This window comes from Myotis nattereri (assembly GCF_964212035.1).
Source record: "Myotis nattereri genome assembly, chromosome: 9".
In the NCBI taxonomy this organism is placed as follows: domain Eukaryota; kingdom Metazoa; phylum Chordata; class Mammalia; order Chiroptera; family Vespertilionidae; genus Myotis; species Myotis nattereri.
In genome coordinates this window covers 57,472,755-57,492,814 of record NC_138084.1, presented here as the reverse complement: position 1 = coordinate 57,492,814, position 20,060 = coordinate 57,472,755, and the positions used below count along the sequence as shown (strand labels likewise).

The following is a 20,060-nucleotide window of genomic DNA, read 5'->3' as shown; positions in this document are numbered from 1 at the left end:
CCCAGATTGTGGGCTCGATCCTCTGTGTGAGGTGTGTAGGAGGCAATCGATTAATAATTATTTCTCATCATTGATGTCTCTCTCTCTGAAATCAATTAAAATATATTTTTTAAAAAGAAAGAGAAAAAGAAAAGAGACTCAAAGTAAATTAGCCTTTGACAAAGGGACAGAGGCTAGACTCCAATATTAGGTGTTTGACTTAAAATCCATTCTCTTTCTACATTAGTCTAGTTTTGACAATAATTCAGATGTGAGGAAAAAAGTGGTTAGAATATAATAATGGAGTCGCAAAGAAAGGGAATAAAGGAAGGATGATGGCTTATCGTGTAAATTTTCTAAGGATGTTTTAGCATGACTCAAAGTAAGGTAAGGCTCAATACATCACAAAAACTTCCCAAAAGTCTAAAATACAAATTTAACTCAAAAAAATCTACTTGCTAATTATTGTTCTAATCCCACTTTCCTGATTTCATTACAGCCTACCATGAACTGCAAAGCTTGTTGAAACACCTGCTTTAAATTCCTTAGTGGATAGCACTGCCTTTTTTTCATTCTCAATATTTTACACTAGAGGCCTAGTGCATGACAATTGTGCACTGGAGTGGGGAGGGGGCATTCTTCAGCCCAGTCTGCGCCCTCTCACAGTCCGGGACCCTGCGGGGAGCGAGCCTAAGCCGGCAGTCGAACATGCCCAATGGGTCCTTAGCTCTGCATTGGAGGCGGGAGAGACTTCTGCCACTGCCACTGTGCTCACCAGCTGTGAGCCCGGCTTCTGGCTGAGCAACGCCCCCCTGTGGGAGCACACTGACCACCAGGGAGCAGCTCCTGCATTGAGCATCTGCCCCCTGCAGGTCTCTCACTGCATTGAGTGGTGCCCCCCTGTGGGAGCGACTGGTCATTCCACTGTTCGGTTGATTTGCATATTAGGGTTTTATCATATAAGATAATCCTATAAAAATAGCATACATATTACATTATAGGCTTGTAGAAAGTAGCAAAATCTACTATATAACAATTTATTTCAGATATGCTTTAGGCATATTTCTGAAGTAGAAAGTCTTGTCCTTTAATTTGATATCTCTCTCATTCTAAATTTAAACTTACTCTCAACTTCACAAGAAACATGCCTAAGTGGTCTATTAAGCCAATAATAATTTGCCTTGTAGTAATATAAATCATGTACCTCTGGGGAAACAGAAGTAAAACATAGTTGTTGCCCATAGGAAACTGATAGTATCTTAGACAGTCAGGTAAACAGACTTGACATAAGAAAGTGAGGTCTTATAGAAGTACTTAAAAGGCACGATGGACAAGATGGAGAGAGGAGCCAATTGCTTCTTATTCTTGTAATCTTTATTCTTAAAACTAGAATTGGCTTTTGACTCATTGTTTATTAACTCCTCTAAGTTATATCAATTTTGGACATACATTTGATAATGTCTTTTTTAGATAAATTATATTAAAGGTTTCCCATCATATAAATTTGAAACTTTCAAAAGATAGAAAATCCTAGATAGCCCTAGCTGGTTTGTTTCAGTGGATAGAGCGTTGGCCCGCAAACTGAAGGGTCCCGGGTTCGATTACCAGTAAAGGGCACGTACCTTGGTTGCAGGTTTCTGGACCTGGTTTGGGTGCATGCAGGAGGCAACCAATCAATGTATCTCTCACATTGATGTTTTTCTGTCTCTCTCTCTCCCTTCTACTCTTTCTAAAAATCAATGGGAAAATATTCTGGGGTGAGAATTTATTTAAAAAAAAAAAGGAAGCAAAGAAAAAGAAAATCCTATATAAATACTGGTCACTGATTACCTCTTATTTTGCATTATTATTTAAAATATATACCATCATGTTAACCATATTACAAAAATGTACAGTTCAACAATGTCACATACCTGCGTCTCTTACTTCACACAGCATTTTCCTTCTATTTGAAATGCTATTTCTCTTTTTTCTATATAACTCAAAATTAAGTTTTCTTGTAACTCTTTTAGTTAATATACATCTAATTTTAGCTCAAGAATTCACATTTTCCAGAAATGCTTCCTGATCCTAGAATGTGATTTCAGTGCACATATCCTGTGTTCACTAACAGTATATGAGGCTAACACTGAATTGTTGAATTAGTTTTCTATGCTTCATAATTACCACAATTTAGTACTTTAAAACAACATGCATTTATCTAACAGTTTCTGTGGGTCAGGATCAGAGCACAGCTAAGCTGGGTGCATATGTAAAGATAAATCAAGGTTTCATCAGGAGACTCAGTGGAAAAAGATCTTCTAAGAATCCTCAGTTGATTGCTCTGATTCATTTCCTTGTGTCTGTATAACTCATGCTGCTTGCTTCTTCAAAGACAGCCAAGGCAACAAGGTTCTAGAGCAAGTTTACTAGCCAGAAGGAGTCTTATATAACACTACCAGCCCGGTGCATGAAATTCATGCACTCAGGTGGGAGCGGGGGGGGGGGGGGGGGTAGTTCCCTCAGCCCAGATTGCGAGAGGGCACAGTCCAGGCCGAGGGACCCAGCCAGGGAGGGGCCGCAGGAGGCTCTAGGGCTTATCTGGCCCATGTCTTTCAGTCCCAATCGGCCGGACCCTAGCAGCAAGCTAACCTACCAGTCGGAGCATCTGCCCCCTGGTGGGCAGTGCACATCATAGCAACTGGTTGACCAGTCAACTGTCTGCCCCTTAGTGGTCAGTACAGGTCAAAGCAAGTGGTTGAGAGGCCTTAGCATATCATTAGCATATTACGCTTTGATTGGTTGAACGGACAACCGGACATTTAGCATATTAGGCTTTTATTATATAGGATGATGTAATCACATGTGTCACATCCTGTCACCCTTATTATATTTTGCTAGTTAAAAGCAATCCACAGGCCCTGCCCACACTCAAGGAGAGCATATTATACAAGGGTGTGCACACCAATGTGGGTATCATGGGAGCCACTTTAAAGTTTGTCTGCTATAATTGTCATCACTGATTTATAAGCCTGTTTCCTCTGCTTGACCACAAGCGACTTAATGTCAAGGAGCATGTCTTTGTATGCCCAGTAACTAGCACTCTATGTTTGGTATATGACACTTAAAATTTGATTCACTGACTGAAGGTTCGTTTCTGGGACACATTGTTTTATGACACTTTAATCAAGGAAACATGAGAAATTCATTACATAGATTTTTCCTAAAGCTATAGCATTTGTGTTATAATTGTTATAGCCATTTGTAAAAGTGATCTGCAATAAAATTTGTGTATTTACTAGGAAACTAAGCAAACTTAAGTAATCTGAGCCAATGCACGAACAGAAAGTCTATGCCATATTAAGATATAGTCAATCTATTTACATATATTTTAGAAAATGCATTTTGTAATATCTTAATTTTAAATATTTCTTGCTATCTAAAACAAAAATATTGTGACTATACAAAGTAAAAGACAATTTATTTTCCATAAAAATACTTAAAACTGTAGCATCTAAAACCTAATGAATATAACATTGTGATAATAGATAGCGACGTGTTATGGATAATATTAACCCTTTGCCCTCATTTCTTGATTATCATTATGATAATGTTGTTATGGCTAAGATTTTTAGAAATGCATTATTAGTGTGATACATGAATTAAGATAGCAGCAGTCCTGTGCATTCCCGTTAACTATTTAAAAAGAAAAAGAGATGCTGTGTATTCATTACCAGAGAATAGCTACCTGCATAATATTTAGTTGCCATAGCAATTTAGGTAGTTAATAGGCTTGGTTTGCATTACCCAGCTGCTAAAGGAGATTCATGTACAGAAATGTAAATTGTGCTCTGAGGCTGTCTTGTACGCTCCTGAGGGGGGAGAACATTATTTTACAGAATCCCTCTCCGATAAATTAGCTAATTAAAAGTTGTGTGGATGGATTTTAAATGCTTACATATACACTTCAGGCAAAAGTGGTACTTTTTATGAGAACAGAGAGTCTACATTCTGAATCTGAGTTTGCAGTATAATAAAGAGGTTCAGGTTTAAAATGTAGTTACATTAAATAACATCAGTAGAGTATTGTGGTTGACACAAGAAATTAATTAACTTGATTTGTCATTGACATTTGCACAATGGTAGCTGTGAGGTCAGCTGACATCACTCAACTTCCAGGCAGCAGAACTGAGTGTACTTTGGGTTCTAGGGGTTTCATTTATAGCTGATGGGACCACCTGACAAAAAATTTCCATTGAGCTGAAAGCCTCAAATAATTGACTACACTTCATAATAATTTTGCTATATAAAAAGACCCACTTTTTACATTTATTTATTTATTTATTTATTTATTTATTTATTTTGCTTTTTAAGACTTCATTTCAACATAACTATGCTTATAGAAATAAGCACTCTTATTGGCTAATAGAATGTAATTTAAATTTAACTTATTTTACATGATTTGGACCAAAAACTTGGTACATAGTTTAAACATTAACAAAAGAAAATATTTGCCAATCTATTTTATTTTTGCATCTATTACAAATAGATACTCCAAATGCTGCTACAGTAGGCAGCAAGAACCTTGAGAAATTAATCTTTGGCTCGTCTCTGAAAAATAACACATGTTGCACTGCAAAGGTTTATAAAAAATTGGTACAACAAAGAAGTGTTGCAATGTTTCAATGCCAGTTTACAAAGTTCAATAACTAACTGATGGATGCTGAAAAGTGGGGAGAGCCTATGTATATTATAAATAAAAAATCAGTTGTGGTATAAATAGCCCATTCATTTTTATTAATGAATATTTATTGAATTATGTCCTGTGTTAGGCAGTAGATACTTAGTATTTTCTACATACCAGGCACAAAATTAAATGCTTTAATGTTACATTACTTTTCACAATCTTTAATAATAAAAGCATAATATGCTAATTAGACCGAATCCTTCTGAACGAAGCCGAGGCTGCAAGGGAAGCCCGGGTCCCGGGTGCCTTGCCGGTGGCCAGTGGGAAACCCGGGTCCTGGTGCCAGAGGGAAACCAGTGCCGGCAGCCGGGGGAAGGAAGGCCTACTCTTGCACGAATTTCATGCATCGGGCCTCTAGTAATCTTATAAGGTACACTGCCATTATCGTGCCCACTTGGCAGATAAGAAAATCTAGGCTTCGGAAGGTTAAATGACTTGTTCAGGGTACTACACTGCCTAATTAATGGAACCAGAATTTCAACTGTAGTCCTCTGGCTACAGAGCACGTCTCTAAATATTATGCAGAAATACCTTGCCACAACTAGCATATCATGGCAGAAAGAATTTTAGTTTCATTGCTTCAGGCCCTTTGGAGGCACCTTATCTATCTTTCAGTTTTGGCTTCCTGCAATTTGTGTCTTCAGTTGTCCAATGATTCCTAATTCTCTTTTCCTGATTTGAAAAACTAAAAAAATTAATCAATAAATGTACCCCAGTACCTTTGGAATGAAAAGCACAGGTAGCCTTATTTCTTTATTTCTTTATTTATTTATTATAAAATATATTTTTATTGCTATCAGAGAGGAAAGGAGAGGGAGAGAGAGATAGAAACATCAATGATGAGAGAGAATCACTGATCAGCTGCCTCCTGCACGCCCTATACTGGGGATCAAGCCTGCAACCCGGGCATGTGCCCTTAACCAGAATCAAACCTGGGACCCTTCAGTCTGCAGGCCGACGCTCTATCCACTGAGCTAAACCAGCCAAGGCCAGTTAACCCTAATTAGATTTCAATTCAGCCTAGAGAAGTTAGAAATGTCTGAGTGTACCACTGTGTAGTACTCTAATAGACAACTACCTAGGCGATGAAAAGATGAGACAGAGTAGGGGAAAATGTAAATAATTACTTTTATTCAGTTTACATTTATTTTGTTTCAAGTCTTTAGTGCCTAACCTAAAGGATATTCCAGACATCTTGACAAAACTGGTGGGAAAGTATTGGGAGGTAAAAATGGTGTCTTGTCCCTTAAAATTCAGTATAAGGTAGATAACACATTAATAAGCAAATCTGGCCCTGCTGATGAGGTATAATATTGAGGGAATAGAAGGATGGTATGGTTGGCAGCAATAACCGGTATTCATGGTTAGCCATGTGTCAGTAGTTGCAAACTCATGATTTAGTATGTTAATGGTTAAAAATACTAAAATGTTTTCCAATGTGTCCAGAAAGAATCATTCTGCTCTGTGTCCACAGCAAACTAAAAAAAAAAAAAAAAGCAAAATAATAACAGCATCAACTTACTGAACACTTACTGAACTTAGTCATATTGAGAGCTAATTGTGCATTGTCGATTGAGTGCTCATCATTCCATTATGAGGTACTTTTTATTACAAATTTACAGATTAAGCTTGCTGAATGCTGTGGCATTTTTGCTTACCAGACTACCATCCTCCAATTTCCCAGATTGGCAGCAGCCATTGGGGCAGAAACCTGCATTTATGATGTGGGCCGATGAGTTAACATCTCTCTGGTTCTCAATAATTATGGATCCTTGTGACTGTAGCATCTAAAAACCAATGAATATAATATTATGATTATAGATAAAGTGTTATCAATAATATTTGCCCTTTGCCCTCATTTATTGGTTACCAGTTTCATGAATCCTTGAAGAATTGGCTCAGAAGGTTGGTTTTATGTCCTCCCATCCCCCATCCCTTGCCTCAGAACTCTCTCAGGGTTGGAGTGACTTTTGGGGCAACATTTTTCAAAGGTATTTAAAATCAGATACTTGCAGCAAGGGATAGAGAACAGATAAGGCACACAGCAGACAGACCTGGGAAGAATGAGGCTGGGGAAGAAGATACATGGGCGAATTAGAACTTTGAAGGGCTTCTGTATCCACCAGGGAACTAGAGGGCCACATGCATGTCTATGGATGGATACATGCCCAGAAAAGGCCTGAGAGAACTCTATGCTTGTGCCTCTGGCTACACTGGACAGGCAGAGGAAAAGGCTAAGGCAGAGTTATAGGCATCTTGGCTAATCATTGAAGGAATGCCATAGCTCAAAAGCAATCTACAAAGAAAAAGAGAATATATTTTCTTTGTTTTGTTTTTCTTTCTTTGCTCCAGAGGTTTCAGGAAATCTCTGTGAGGTCATTGGCTGAGTGCTAAGCTAATAGAATGGAGACTTTAGTGGCCACATATGAAAAAAAATATAGTCTTTGCAAAAATAATTTGGAAAAGCTACTTAGCAAATGGGTGACACCAGACAACCAAAGAGTAACAGAGCACAACTAGTGAGGGTGGGGAAAGGAGGATCTGATTTTTAGCATTATCACATTATAAAACTCAAATTTTCCCAGTTTTAACCAAAAACTAAAAATCTGAGGCTAGGAAAGTAGAGCCTATTAACAACAAATAAAAAAACAACCACCACAAGACAGACAAAAGAAGGAAGGAAGGAAGGATGGAAGGAAGGAAGAAAGGAAGGAATCACCCTTGAAGAAACCCAGATATTGCAGTTAACAGACAAAGATTTTAATCAATTCTTTATTACATTTAAAGGGTTAAAGGAAACCACTGAAAAAAAAGAATCAAAGCAACCCAGGAGAATAATTACAGAGCACACTAATTTATATAACAAATAGAGAATATCAATAAAGAAATAGAAATTATTTAAAAAGAACCAAATAAATATTCTGAGCTGAGAAGTACAATGCTGAAGTTAAAATTCTATTTCAGGAGTTCAACAGCAGACTTGAGTATGCAAAGGAAAGAATTAGCAGCCCTGGCAAGTGTGAATTAGTTGGTTGAATGCCGTCCCATGCACCGAAAGGTCACTGGTTCAATTCCCAGTCAGGATATGCATTTTCTCTCTCCCAATGATGTTTCTCTCTCTCCCTCTCCCTTCCTCCTCTGAAATCAATACAAATATATATTTTTTAAAAAGAAAAATAAAGAATTAGTAGACTTAAATATAGGCCAACTAAAAGTATCCAGTCTGAGGAATAGAAAGATGAAAGAATAGGGAGAGAGAGAGAGAGAGAGAGAGAGAGAGAGAGAGAGAGAGAGAGAGAGAGAGAATATTTTAAGAAATAATGTTCAAAGATTTCCAAAATTTTATGAAATAATGAATCTACCTATCAAAAAAGTCAGGAACTCTATGTATGCTGAACATAAAAAGATTTACCCTGAGACACATTATAGTCACACTTTCAAAAGACAGAAAGAGAATCTTCAAAGCATCAAGAGAGAAGCAAGGGCTATTTAATAAAATTAATAGTCAATTCTCAGTAGAGACCATGGAGAGCAGAAGCCAGTGGTTGACATATTTAAAGAGCTAAAAAGCAAAAACTGTTAACTAAGAATTATATGTTCAACAAAATTATTTTTCAAAAATGCAGATAAATTAAGACATTCCAGATAGGAAAAATTCAGAGTACTTGTTACTATTATAACTGCTCTACAAGAAATGATAAAGCTAGTCCTTCAAGATAAAATCAAAGAACACTAGAGAGTAACTCAAACCCACATAAAGAAATAAAGAATAACAGTACGGTGATTGTTAGGAGAGGAGGAAGTGGAGGGAGTAGGTGGGTAAATGATGTTGGATGGAGACTTGACTTGGGGTGGTGAACATACAATACAGTGTACAGATAATGTGTTGTAGAATTGTGCACCTGAAACCTGTATAATTTTGTTAATCAGTGTCACTTAAAAGAAATTCAACAAAAAGAAAAATTCAATAAAAAGAAAAAAAAAGAATAACAGCAAAGGTAACCATATAGTTAAATTAAAAAGCCAGTATTATATTTTTGGTTTGTAACTCCTTTTTTCTATATGATTTAAAAGACAAATGCATAAAACACTAATTATACATCCATGTTAATGGGCACATGGTGTACAAAGATGTAATTTGTGATAGTAAGGGAGGACACAGCATTGCATATGGACAGAAATTTGTATGCTAATTGAGTTAAGTTTCTGTTAATTAAAACTAGCTTTTTATAAATTTAGGATGTTAATTGTAATACTCGTGGTAACCCCTGAGAAAAATAACTAAAAATATAAAGAGAAAAGAAAATGAGAAGGAAATCAAAATGGTATACTACAAAACGTCTGTTAAGTACACAAAAAGCATTAATGGGAGAACTGATGAACAAAAATAGATATAAGGCATAAAGGAAACAGCAGAAGCAAATAAAAACAAATGGCAAAAGTAAGTCCTCTCATATCAGTAATCACTATAAATATGATTTGGTTAAATTCATCATTTAATGGATTCAAAGGCAGGGAAAGAAGTTTTTTTTAATGATCCAACTATATACTGTCTACGATGCACATAGAGTCCAAATATACAAGTAAATTGAAATTGAAAATCAAAAGAGATACTTCATGCCCATAGTAACCAACAGAGGATTGGCTGGCAATACAATATCAGACAAATTACTTTAAATAAACATATTGTTATAAGAGGCAAAGAAGACATTGCATATACATATGTTAAATTATCAATCCATCAAGAATTTATAGCAAACTCAAAAATGAATTAGATTACATTAAAATTAAGTACTTTTGTGCATCAAAGAACACTATCAAGAAAGTTAAAGACAATCCACATAATATGAGAAATATAATCAAATCATATATCTGATAATGATCTAATATTGGAATATATGAAGAACTCTTACAACTCAACGACAAAGGACCAACAGCCCAATTAAAATATAAGCAAAGGACTTCAATGATTTTAGATATTTTCTCCAAAGAAAATATATAAATTGTCAACAAGCCGATGAAAAGATGATCAACATCATTAGCTAGTAGCTAAATGCAAATAAAAACCACCATGAGAGAATATTTTACATTCACTAAGAATAACCACCAAAAACATGGAAAATATCATGTATTCGTGAGGATACGGACAAACTGGAATCTTTCTACACTTGCTGATGGAAATGTAAAATGATGCTACCACTGTGGAAAACAGTTTGGCCCTTCCTCAATAAGTTAAACACAAAATTACCATGTGTTTCAGCAATTCCACTCCTGGATACATACCCAAAAGAATTGAAAACAGTTGTTCAAACAAAAACGTGCACATGAGTGTTCATAGCAGCACTATAGCCAAATCAAGAAAATCAAGTAAATGAACCAAGTGTCCATAAATTGATGAATGCATAAACAAAACATGGTACATCCGTAGACTAGAATATCATTCAGCCATAAAAAGGAATGGAATATTTTTAAGTACTAAAACATGAATGGACCTTGAAAACATTAGGCCAGATGAAAGAAACCAGACATAAAAGTCCCCATGTTGTATGATTCTATTCATATGAATATCCAGAATAGGCAAATCCACAGAGACAGAAAGCAGATTAATGGTTGCCAGGGACTGGAGTAGGGGAAAAGGAGAAGACTGCTTAAAGTGTATGGGGTTTCCGTTTGGAATGATGAAAATATTCTGAAACTGGGTAGTGGTGATGGTTGTACAACACTGTAAATGTACTAAACGTTGCTAAAAGTAAACTTGGGTTATGAATATTTTCCCACAAAATATTTAAAGCAAGTTAGAAGAAAAAAATAAAAATAATTTGGTAGTTTCTTAGAGGAATGGAGCATAGAGATACCATTGACTCAAAGTAAGAATAACAAAATGAGCCCAAATAGTTATTAGCTGGCACCATCTACTTACAGAAAATGTTATGGGGACTAAGTAAAAGGTCCAGTCATGTTGTAGTACTTACCAGTGTAGAACTTGACCCATAGTTTATTTTCTATACATATTGATTTACTCTAAACTTATTTAGTTAAAGATATCTATTTTGTTATTTTTTGGTCATTTTTATATAATTATCAAGTTATTTCATAAAGCATGTTAATTACATGTGCTGATTCTATAGTGACTCCTATTGCCCAAGTTTAAATCTGAGCTTCCTTTATTCTGTGATCTTTAGAAAATTTACCTCACTCTGCCTGTTTGCCTATTTATAAAATTAACATCATAACTTTATAAATGATTTATGAGTAATGAGCAGCAGGGTAGAAAAAATAGATAACAAATTTTAACACAAGTCTAGACTCTTAAATCATCATTCAAGTATTAATAATAATAATAGAAATATATTTCTATTGTCACATTTTACTCCTTATTTGTGATAAACAAAGAGAAAGTAATTCAAACTTTGAATGGGAAGATATATTAGTTATTTTAATTAAATTATTTATATCTTTCCTGCCTCATTCCAAATAAGAAAATGTCCCTCCTATCTGGTTCCCATACTTTCTATTTTGTTTCCTGACACTTGTGTCATCCCCCTTTTTTCACTGCTTTAGCTTTATAATCTAGTGACATAGGCTGTCCATCTTTTCACTCCCCTTGTTTTTCAGGGCATTATCCATCATTATTCCTTCTCAAGGGCATGCGCCAGTGATCATGCATTAACTCCATCTTGCCTGGCACAGGTTTATAAATTACTGCTTGTTTAGGAGAAAGCATAAGACATGAACTAGTAGATCTTTTAGTCCTGGTATTCTATGGTTTTATTTAAATGTGGTGAATAAAATAACTTTTGCTAAGTTCAGAATTTTCTAGTTGGGAAAAGAAAAGGAAAACAGGTATATTTCAGATGCCTTACTTGTATCATTTTTACCACTAGGGTGTCATGTAGAAGTCATGTAGATGTAGAAGTAAACATGTCATGTAGAAGTAGACAATAAGTCAGAACAATTTGTTCCAAAAGCTGTGTGTGTAAATCCTTGGGTTGTTAAAAAGAAATTTCTCAATAGGCCAACTGGGAAAATAATTTGATAATGCTTCAGAAGTTGTTGAAAATTGGCCCTCACTGGATGCCTTGCTGAGAAATATATAATTTTGAAGTCCTAAGAAAACAAAAATTTTACAAGTACATACCCAGAGAAGGGCTATAATAGAAATATAAAATTTGAGCATGCCCCAGGAAAACAAGGCTGAATTTTTAATGGTTGCTAAACAAATTCTTGAGTTTTACTCTGAGTAATAATGAAAAAAAGCTAAAGTGTTTACAATTGTTTTTAAAAACAGGGACATGTAGCTCTTTCCAGCCAGCACCAAACCATGGGTTTCCCTCAGGACAACTGGCACAAGTGCCACAAGGGGCAAGGGAAAGCCCTACCACAAGAAGCGAAACCTTGAGCTGGAATGCCCTGCTGCCAACACTAAGATCGGCCCCTCCTCATTCACACAGTCTGAGTGCGGGGAGGCAACAAGAAGTACCCAGCCTTGAGGCTAGACGTAGACAACTTCTCCGGGGGCTGAGAGAATTGTATCCGCAAAACAAGGATTATTGATGTCGTCTACAAAGCATCCAACAAGGAACTGGTCCGCACCAAAACCCTAGTAAAGAACTGCATCTTGTTCATTGACAGCACACGGTACTGCACTGCTGCAAGGAAGGGGCCAAGCTGAATCCTGAGGAGGAAGAGATTTTAAACAAAAAACAATCAAAGAAAAATCAGAAGAAAAATGATGAAAGGAAAAATAATGTCAAAGTCAGCAGTCTTCTCGAGCAGCAGTTCCAGCAGGGCAAGCTCCTTGCATGCATCGCTTCAAGACCAGGCCAGTGTGGCCAAGCAGATGGCTATGTGCTCAAGGGCAAGGAGCTGGAGTTCTATCTGAGGAAAATCAAGGCCCAGAAAGGCAAATAAATCCTCTGCCTTCCTATCTTAGCTCATGTGATTAAGGTCTTTATTCTTAAAAAAAAAGAGAGACATATAAATAAAATAAAGTTTTATGAGCAAAGTGACATATGACAAATCTGCTACATATTTCCTCAAAGCATCAGTAAAAATGGCTGACAATTTAAGAAAAATATATACCCTCAATAATATTCAACTGAAAAATGATATACCATTTTGTATGATAATTACTGGCTATGATTTTAAGTGATATTATGTAGAATTTCCTAATATATAAAAATAGACAAAATATGAACCCCCAAGCAATCACTACCCAGCTTCAGAAGTTACTGAATCATGTCTACATTCATTATCTTCTATCTTTAATATTTTATTGAAGCAAATTTTAGCCTTAAAATCATTTAATTAAATTTTTTTATTATGTATCTTTTTTAGTATTGATTTTTTAGAGAGAGGCGGAGGGAGGGAGGGAGGAGAGAGAGAGAGAGAGAGAGAGAGAGAAACATAGATGTGAGAGCAAAACATTACTTCACTGCCTCCTGCACACCCCCTACTGGGTTTCAAACCCACAACTGGGCATGTGCCCTAACCAGTAATCATACTATTTGGTGCACAGGATGACTCCCAACCAACTGAGCCATACTGGCCAGGGCTGCACTTCTTAAAAAAAAAAAAAAAAAAAAAAAAGCATAAATGCAATGCCATCATCTAACCTAAAATTAATAATAATTATATTATAACCAGTTTTGTTCAAATTTCCAAATATCTCAGAATGTATTTTCTTAATTGTGTTTGTTTGAATCAGGATCCAAATAAGGTTCACACATTGCAATTAGCTGCTTTGTCTTACAAGTGTTAAAATCTTTAGGCTTCCTCTCCATTTATTTAATTTCTTGAATTTATTTGTTGATACAAAGATATAAAGCACAATGTGGTAAGTAAGCTGTAAGAGTACAGGGGTTTTGTGTGTGTGTGTTTCATTCCTGAATCCCCATTTTAGAAGATCTCTGGAATATAGTAAACACTCAATAAATATTTTTTGGATGATATTGAGATATACAAGCCTAAACATTGTTTGTAGGGGTGTAAATTGTTCATATACTAGTATTAACATTCAGTTTTGTTTTCATTTTTTAAATTTACATTATTTATTGTTTAAAGTATTATATGAGTCTCCTCCCCCCCTCCCCCATTGACCTTCCCCGGCCACTCCCACCTCCCAGCACTTGCCCTCACCCCCCCTGTCTTTGTTCATTGGTAATGCTCATATGCATGCATACAAGTCCTCTGGCTGATCTCTTTCCCCTTCTTCCTCCGCCTTCCCTCATAGGTTGGACACTCTGCTCGATGCTTCTATGTCTCTGATTCTATTTTTGTACATACAACTTAACAAAAGGAAGATAAATAATCCAATAAAAAAAAATGGGCAAAGGACCTAAATAGACACTTTTCAAAAGAGGACATACAGAAGGCCAAGAGACATATGAAAACATGCTCAAAGTCAGTCATCATCTGAGAGATGCAAATCAAAATGACAATGAGGTGCCATCTCACACCTGCCAGAATGGCTAGCATCAACACATCAACTACAAGTGCTGGCAAGGATGCAGAGAAAAAGGAACCCTCTTGCACTACTGGTGAGAATGCAGACTGGTACAGCCACTGTGGAAAACAGTATGGAGTTTTCTCAAAATATTAAAAATGGAACTTCCATTTGATCCATTAATCTCACTTCTAGGAATATATTTTTAAGTCATATACATATGATTGTACTTTGTAATTCTACCCATATTATGACAACTATATAACCCAGTGGTTTCCAGGGAGTTTAGTATTTGTTATTATAAAAGTTTCCTAGTTAATACAAATTTTACAAATATGTGGAGATTAAAAAATATGTTTCATAACAACCATTGTTTAAAGAAGAAGTCAAAAGATAAACCAAATAGTTACCTTGAGACAAAAATAGAAACATACCAATATAATTCTAAGAGAGAAGTTTTTTTTATAAAAGTCTATTTAAGAATAAGGAAAACATCTCAAATAACTTAAAATTACCCCAAAAAAGGAATTAGAAAAAGAACTAAGCCAATAATTATCAAAAGAAAATAAATAGCAAAGATCAGAGTAGAAATAAATGAAATAGAGTCTAAAAAGATAATAGAAAAGATTCTTTTTTATGGTTGATTCATATTCCACTGAATATATGCACTACTTTTTCTTTATCTATTCATCTATTGATGGATATTTAGGTTGCATCCATATTATGGCTATTGTAAATCATGCTGCAATAAACATATGATTTTATATGTACTTTTAATTTAATGTTTTGGGTTTCTTCAGATACATATCCAGAAGTGGATTTGCTGAGTCCTTTTTTATCGCCTGGTATAGCCTTGTTTTAAAGTCTCTATTGTCTAGTATAATTATAGATACCCCAGATTTTTGTTTTGTTTTGCTTTCATTGAATAAAAAACAAATCGTGAAATATCTTTTTCCTTCCCTTCACTTTCAGTCTGTGTCTTTTGATCTGAAGTGAGTCTCTTGTAGACAGCATATGTAAAGGTCTTGTTTTGTTATCTTTTCAGTTGCTCTATATCTCAATTTGATTTAAAGTGACTGGTGATAGATATGTATTTATTGCCATTTTATTATTCAAAATCTTATTTTTTCTTCTTCTTAAAGAAGACCTTTTAACATTTCTTATATTGGTTTGGTGGTGATGAACTCTTTCATTTTTTCTTGTCTGGGAAACTCTTTATATGTCCTTTGATTCTAAATGATAGCTTTGCTGGGTAGAGTCATCTTGGTTTTAGGTTATTGCTTTTCATCACTTTTAATTTTTCATGCCAATTTGTTCTGGCTCGCAAAGTTGTTGTTGATAAATCATCTGACAGTCTTATAAGAGTTCCATTGTAGTTAACTAACTGCGTTTCCCTTGCTGCTATTATTATTCTCTCTTTGTCTTTAACTTTTGGCATTTTAATTATGATGTGTCTTAGTGTGGGTCTCTTTGGGTTCATCTTGTTTGGGACTATCTTTACTTCCTTGACTTGTATGTCTATTTAATTCACCAGATTAGGGAAGTTTTCCATCATTATTTTGTCAAAGAGGTTTTCAATTGCTTGCTCTCTCTTCTCTTTTTGGCATCCCCATGATGCAAATTTTGGTATGCTTGAAGTTGAACCAGAGGTTTCTTATACTATCTTCTCTCTCTCTCTCGGTCTTTTTTTTCTTAGTCTCATTGGACATTTTCTGCTTTCTTATATTCAAAATCACTGACTTGATTCTCTGCTTCATTTACTCTACTGTTGATTCCCTGTAATCTATTCATTTCAGTGAATGTATTCTTTATTTCTAACTGATTCTTCTTTATAGTTTCCATGTCCCGTTTTCAGGCTGGTGAAGTTCTCACTAAGTTTCTTGATCATACTTATAATCATTGTTTTGAATTCTGTATCTGTTAGTTTGTTTATCTCCATTTCATTTAGTTCTTTTTCTAAAGATTTATTCTGTTCTTCATTTGGGACCTGTTTCTTTGCCTTTTCCTTTTAGCTGCTTCCCCATATTTGTTTCTATGTCTTAGGTAGAGCTGCTATGTCTCCCAGATTTTGTAGAGTGGCCTTATGTAGTAGGTGACCTGTAGGGCCCAGTTACACAGCCCTTCTGGTTACCAGAGATGGTCACTTCAGGTGTGCTCCCATGTGGGCTGTGTGCAATGTCCTATTGTAGTTGAGTCTTGATTGCTATTGGCATGCCACTCTGATTAACCCCTATACTGATTGGCTGTGAGGACTGACAGTGATAGCAGCTGAGGACTGCTGTGTGGGGCCTACCCTATGAAATAGGTCTTAGTTCAGTGGATCTTTGGTGTTTTCCAAGTCTACCCCTTGAATTTTTTATTTGTGGAGGTTGTTGAGTTTTAATCTGGCATAGTCTAAAGCTGTCCACTGGGTACACTGGCTCTGGAGCCTCCAGGAGGTGCAATGTGAGCCACTGCCTATACCCTGCCTGGGGCCACCTGGCATGAGCTACAGAGGTACTGCAGATGGCTGCTACGTATGCTCTAATGTGTTTTCAAATTATCAGTCATGTAAATTATTGTCTTTCCAATAACAAAACTACATATTAATTACTTGAGCATTTTTGACATTTTTAAGCAGTGGCATAAGAATTTTGGATTATATACCATCAACAATGAAAAAGTAGTACTACATGGGAGATAGTATAAGGGGTAAAAAGCTGTTGTCAACATTAAAACTTACTATGCTTACTATTTAGAGTTAAGTAAGACTGCTTTTTAGTGTTGTAGGTCTGCGGTGGTGCAGAGTGGAGGGGATCAATGAAGGAGAAAGGGGTCATCTATAATACTTTCAACAATAAAGATAAATTTAAAAAAAAGAAAAACTAACTGTGCTTTGTGCTTTTAGTACACCATTTATACTCACTGTGAAATCTATATTAATACAGGCTAACCCTAAGAATAGTAAGAAATACTTTATATAGTGTAACTCTAAGAAAAATATTTTGTTAAAGCCACCCTTTACATTGTCATTATATTTCTGTGGTCAATAGGAATAAGAATCTCAAAATTTTTATTTACTTAATGATATGGTTGGTTATGTTTGAGAATTAAACATATCTAAATTAGTAGTTAGAAAAAGCAAGCCTTCATGGTGTAACAGTGGGTAGGGTAGGTAAACAGGGGAGGAAACAGCAGTGATGTTGGGGCTCACTTAGAAAAGGAATGAAAAATTTAAAACTATTTTAAAGCATAAGAAGATTTATTATGTAGAAAATGGTGGCCAGCTGCTCTCCTCCCCTAATGAGATACATATCAGGAAATTGGCTTAAATGGATTAAGAGGATTTAGGTTCCACATAAGAAGTGTTAGACTTGAGAGTGGAGGGAGATGCTTGGTTCCTAAGGGGAATGTGATCACCCCACTCTTAGAGAAAAGTTCTGTATCTCAAAAACCCATGATCCCTCTAAATTTACAAAAATCCTCTTTTAGGGCTTCTTAGAGCATACATATGGAGGGTGGTCTACTAAACAAATACTTTCTTGATAAAGGATATGCTGAAACTACCTTCAGACAAAATAAAAAATTTCCCAAGAGGACGATTAAGCACAAGATTGGGTAATATAAGGAAGTTCTGGTATCCCTTTCACAATAGATTTTTAAAAACAGGGTATTTTTTTCTGTCTGAAATTAATTACTCAACCTTTCTTAGAGAACTGCCAATCACTATGATGAGGACAGTCTTCTCAATAAATTTTATGTAGAAATTTTTACCATCATCTTACATAGAAGTAACCAAAATTTAATGACTTGTCAATATTCAATTAACAGTTAACTCAAACTCCAGGAATTGAGGAATTCGGGTCTAAAACAACACTGTGAAGCAAACTGAAGTCTTAGTCTTGATTATAGTCACAGGGTCATTTATCCATCAACACAGAGTAAATAATCAGTTGGCATATATCAAAGAACCTGAATTCACAAATAATTCAGTCAATTATCTCAGAAGTCAGTAGACAGCTATCCTGATCTCTGAGATATTAAACAAGCATTCATGTTTTCACTTATTTAACATATATTTATGGAACATCTATTATGCATCTATTGTACCATTCCCTCTTCTAAGTGCTGAGAACATAGCATAGACCACATTATGCTCTTGCCTTCATATAGTTTATACTCCAGAGAGTATAAATAGATAACAAAAGTAATAATTAGTATCAACATTTATTGGAAGCTTCTATGGTTCCCAGACACTGTCCAATGAATGTATTATTCTAATAGAATCTCCAAAAGTTAGATACTACCATTGAAGACACAACAGAGAAGGAAAATGCAGCCTGGGGAGATTAAAAACACTTGGTCTAGGTAAGATAACTAAAAATTGGCAAAACCAGGCTTCCTGAGTCCAGAATCCACATTTTTAACTATTATCTCATACTAAAAGTTCAGTTAATCTAAAATGGTTTTTCTGAATATTCAACTGCCACTTGAAAAATATAGAAATAAAAAATTATAAAGGGAAAAACAAAAAACAATATTTTGAAAGGGTAAATGGTAAAGGTGGTGTTAATTTTCAATTGTTTTGTCAGGAAATACCCCTGAGAAGATCACATGTAAGCTGAGGAATGAAAGACATGGAAAAGCTAGCCAGGGGAAGACCTTTCAGAAGAGCATTCAAGACATAAGGAACAGCAGATACCAAGAACCTGAGGTGAGAGCAAGTTTGGTACATGCAGAGAACAAATAAAAAGCTAGAGTTGCTGAAGTAGAGTAATGGGGGAGAATGATATGAAATGACATCAGAGAAAATGGCAGTGGTCAAATCATGTTAAACCAAGACAACAATATTTTCATTTCTTTCAATTGAGTTGCCAAGCCCATTGGAGAGTTTTAGCAGAGGCAGGTGGGGGATAAAATTGTCCAATTAAAATTATCCTATATAATAAAAGCCTAGGTGGCGTCACGCCCTCAGACAATGTCGTCACAAGATGGCCACCACAAGATGGCCGGCAGGGGAGGGCAGTTGTGAGCAACCAGGCCGGCAGGGGAGGGAGGTTGGTGGCAAACAGGCCAGCAGGGGAGGGCAGTTGGGGGTGATCGGGCCAGCAGGGGAGGGCAGTTGGGGGTGATCAGGCTGGCAGGGGTACCATTAGGGGGCGATCAGGCAGGTAGGCAGCAAGCGGTTAGGAGCCAGCAGTCTCAGATTGTGAGAGAGATGTCTGACTGCCGGTTTAGGCCCGATCCCTAAACCAGCAATCATACATCCCCCCAGGGGTCCCAGATTGGAGAGGGTTCAGACTGGGCTGAAGGACACACCCCCATGCATGAATTTTGTGCACCGGGCCTCTAGTAAAATATAACTTAGACTGCTTTATAGCAAATAATACTGTGAAGAATAAATTGGAGCAAGAAGACCAGTAGGAGGCAACAAAATTTTGCCAGGTAAGAGATGATGATAACTTAGACCACAGTCTAACTAAACTGTAATTATAGTGTAGAGATTTATATTTTTAGGTAGATGTTTACCACTGTGAAAAGCCAGGGGCCTTTATGTGTAAATCTCTCCTAAACTTAGGAAAGGTATTTTAGCAAGCATCCCCCCTCAACTCATCTTTCCAACATTGCCTCACATTGAAAGGGAACTTTAATATATCTTTTGTTCAGCTGAGGGGTGGAGATGTTCTAAGAGTTAGTCTCACCTCTACGCTCTGACTTCTGGTGCCATAACTAATTCTAAAAGACAGAATAAGAAAATACTTCCAATATTTCACCTCTCCATCAAGTACAACTCAATAATTTATAATAAAATAGTTCTCCAGTGGCTCCCAAATAAATTCTAAACTTGATTTAAAGTTTTCTTCAAACTAGTCCCACTCAGCCTTCCAATATCACCTCTGCTTCTCCACAACACAAACCCCATTGACTTGA

At 36.0% G+C, this 20,060-nt stretch overlaps 1 pseudogene across 1 annotated transcript; it reads left to right on the top strand.

The window, feature by feature from the left end:
* The first annotated feature begins 12,026 nt into the window (after positions 1-12,026).
* LOC308524906 (small ribosomal subunit protein eS8-like) lies at positions 12,027-12,616 on the top strand (annotated as a pseudogene). The gene has a single exon. The product of its transcript is annotated as a small ribosomal subunit protein eS8-like (transcript).
* Positions 12,617-20,060: the final 7,444 nt, after the last annotated feature.